The sequence below is a fragment of the Frankliniella occidentalis genome, unplaced genomic scaffold, assembly GCF_000697945.3.
Source record: "Frankliniella occidentalis isolate FOCC.00 unplaced genomic scaffold, Focc_3.1 Scaffold4, whole genome shotgun sequence".
Classification (NCBI taxonomy): Eukaryota; Metazoa; Arthropoda; class Insecta; order Thysanoptera; family Thripidae; genus Frankliniella; species Frankliniella occidentalis.
In genome coordinates, this window is record NW_026267134.1 from 1,274,827 (window position 1) to 1,278,385 (window position 3,559).

Genomic DNA, 3,559 nt, shown 5'->3' on the forward strand with positions numbered 1-3,559 from the left:
CCGGGGGTGGCGTGCGGAGCGTCCCCTCTTTCCCCGCTGGACCCAGCATCCGCTTTCGGACGCTGCCCGCGTCGCGATGGTGTTGACGCAGCCGCGGCCCGGCTGGGCGCCGCCCGGGTCAGCACTCCCATCACTCAGGGGGGGTTGGGGGCGGCGCGGGGGGCGGCGCGGCGCAGCACGGCGCTAATGGGCGGGAGGTGCGCGCGTGAAGCACGGCCTCGGTGACGGGCGACACGACACATGCAGGTGCCGTGCTGCTGCTTGTGGTGCCGGGGGGCCGCCGGGGGCGGGCGGAGAACTATTCTTCGATACTATTTGAAAACAAATGCGGGTCGACACTGCAAATAATTGGACCTTCAAATCGACAAGCTTGTAGGTGACGTTCAGCTGAAAGGCGTCGCGACTGGGGAATTCCAGACAGGTCAGGCCAGGTACGCTGCTAGCTTGACCTGCCTGCTTCTTACCTCGAGAGTTACAGCTGTGGAGGGGGGAGGGAGTATAAAAAAAAGAATCCTTGAACGTTTATCTAAACTCCAAAACTGAATTAGGTATTTTTATTATTTCACGTTTAGGGTTGAACAACCGTACTAGACGCATATTACATATCACATTACACAAAACCTTCCGCTCTGCTTGTTTGTGGGGTTGCGACCACCGCGCAATGCCCGGAGACATTGTGGCCAGCATTTAAAGGTTTTTAAAAACTGAAACCTATTTCCATAGATCACCGTTACAACTAACTAGGATATCGACGGTTGACTGCACATACACCATGCAGCTAGAACTCGGAGAGAGTGGGTTCCCACATGGCCCTCTCAAAGTCCTCAAGCCAGGGAACATTGTACCTTTTGAGCTTCTTGGTGATTCTCTTCAGAACGTCGATCGTCCTGGGATCCGACAGGTCGAGATCCTCTTCGTCGTCCTCCTCTTCGGGCTCGGGCTTGTCCGCGCAGAGCTCGACTACATCTTCGTCATCCTTCTCCCCCGGCGGCGTGAAGACCTCGACCTCTTCGGTCTCGTCCACGGCAGCAGCCTCCGCGACGACGTACACCTCGTTGAGACGTCCGTCCTCCCTCACTCTCGGCTTGGGCTTGGCGGCGGCCGCGTTGTTGTTCTGCAGGCCGTGCCTCTGCAGGAACCTGCCGCACCAGCCGTTACTCGCGCGGAAGGTGGCGGGGCCGCCGAGGTCCGCGTTGAGGCCGAGCGCCTGCTGCTGCAGCTCGCTGGTGGGGATGTGGCGCTGCAGCACGGTGCGCTGCTGCACCACCCACTCGTACAGCTTGGCCTCCATGTCCGGCAGCAGGCACCGCTTCATGTTCTTGACCCTGGAGTGGTCCCCGGTGAAGCTCACCAGGTGGCTCGCCTTGCTCGCCCACTTCTTGATGCAGCCCGGCGTCACGTCGATGTCCCGGCCGAGCGCGTGGATGCACTCCCCGCCGGCCAGGCGGCGCAGCGCGTCTTCCTTCTCGCAGAGGGACAGCCGTCTCTTGACGCTCGGGGTGCGGGTGGGGGCTGCTGGAGCAGGAGAAGCCATGGCAGAGCAGGATCGGGGGGAGCGGCAGCAGCGGCGATGTGTTGACACGGCGACTGGTGCCCTCGGAATGACGTGAACTTTTGCCCGTCCCCTGGTTTTATCCCTACGGGCCCAGCCTGCCCGGGTCTTGGGACGGCCCGGTCGCTGCACGCCGCCCGCTGGGCGTAAATTTCCGGAAATTACACATGGCGCCTTCTGGTTCCAACCTGCCGTCTTGGGGGATTTTCCGGAAACAAGCAGCCACGTGCCTCGTGGCACATCTACCGGTGCCTACCACTTCTTAACATGCAATAGAATGCGTTTCTTTTGTTATTCTTGCTGATTGGCCTAAAACCAACTATTATTGCTTGACTTTAAAAACAAAACTTTTGTCCATGTTTGCAGGCCAGTCCTGAAGACGACTTCCTGAAGCAGGAGCGCGACGCCAACCAAGTGCAGCGCCGGGCCAACAACAACACCAACAGCACCAGCAGGAGCAGCAGTACCACCACCACTCGCACCACCACCCACCAGGAGTACCGCAGCGTCCAGTTCCCAAAGATCCCCCTACCTTCGACTGGCGGCCACGTCAACGGTGAGTGAGAAAAGCAGCTTTCTGGTATCCAGGCATCCTCGGAAGTACAGCGCAGTTGGACAGAGCACACTATCTCTATCTACAACGTCAGTACAGTCGAACACGACTCTCAATAGTGACAGGAATCTCCAGTTCCAGCCAGCAAGACTGCCTTCCAGAGCAGCTGGTATTTCGGAGTCGTAAAAAATAAAAATAAACGGCAGTTTTGGTCGGAGACGCAAACCATAGCGGGCCCGGGTGGTGGTCCTGCGCCTGGCGACCGCCGCGACCTTCTCCTTCACCCTTAGCGGCGGCAGGTGCTCCCGGGCCCAGCGGGCTCGGCCCGACCTGGCGCGACCAAGCGGCGCGCCGGGCCACCCCGGGCCTCAACGTCCCTATTTCTGATTCGTAGCCGCGAGTTATGCCCTTGTCGCTGCCATTGGGTTTTCTATTTATTTTTTTTCCTTCGTTCGGGAGGTCTGGCTCGGGGGAAGGGAGGCAGGGGAGAAGGGTTTGCGGTTGGAGGGGGTGCGAGCGACGCGACGCGACGCCGGGCGTCGGTCAGCGTAGGGACGCCGCGCGCCGTATTTATGAGGAACGTTATGCGGCTGTGGGAGAGGGGCGCGGCGCGGCGGGGCGTGGCAGGGCGCGGCGGGGCGTGGCAGGGCGCGGCGGGGCGTGGCGGGGGAGTGGCGTGACGGGCGTGGCGGGGCGGCGGTCCAGGCCCGCGTCGGGCGCGCGCCCCAGTCCCCCGGGGCAGAGCGGGCAGCGCGCAGACTCGGCGCAGCAGAGGCTCGCACAGGCCAGGTCGCGTGATGTACCGCTGGGCGGTCCCGGACGAAGCCCCTCCCGCCACCTGGCAGGAAGTGAGCGACTTCTACCGCGCCATCCTCAAGTGCGTCACCGTCTCGGAGTTCGACGGCGAGGTGCGCGCCATCTACTACGGGTCCGTGCCCTCCACCGTCGCCAAGGAGTGCCTGCTGCTGACGCCCGACAACTTCGGCCAGTCTTTCGAGGGGAACATCTACCTGACGCAGTACTACTTCAACACGCGCAAGGGTAGGGCAGCGGACGGGCCGGCCGACGGCGGCCTGGTGCGCGTCCGGGATCACCCGGGGGGCACCCGGCGGCGGCCCCCCGGGGCAGCCCCGCGGGCGCGGCGCGGTGTTTTTCCAGCGGGGCTCGGGCGGGCGCCAGGGCCCAGCCCAGGGCCGCACAATGGGGTGGTTGTTGGCTTGACGCGCGCCGCGGCCCGCGCCTGGCAGCTCGCCCGCCGTATTGTGGCCCAAGAATAATGGGCGCTAGGATGGACCACCGCCCCCCACCCCTCTGCTGGCCGCGGTGAATGGCGGCCCGTGAGTAACGCCATTCACAAGAGGTGCGCCCGGGTGGTCCTCGCGCGTACGCGGAGTGCAGTGACGGGGTGCGCGCCGGCCTGCGCCCCCCACCCCAGCGCGTCCACCCTCCCCCCC

General features: G+C 63.4%; 1 protein-coding gene across 1 annotated transcript in view; it reads left to right on the forward strand.

The window, feature by feature from the left end:
• Positions 1–3,559, forward strand: part of LOC127748703 (filamin-A-like) — a gene marked incomplete in the record, with an annotated part of 25,818 nt that overhangs the window by 3,881 nt on the left and 18,378 nt on the right.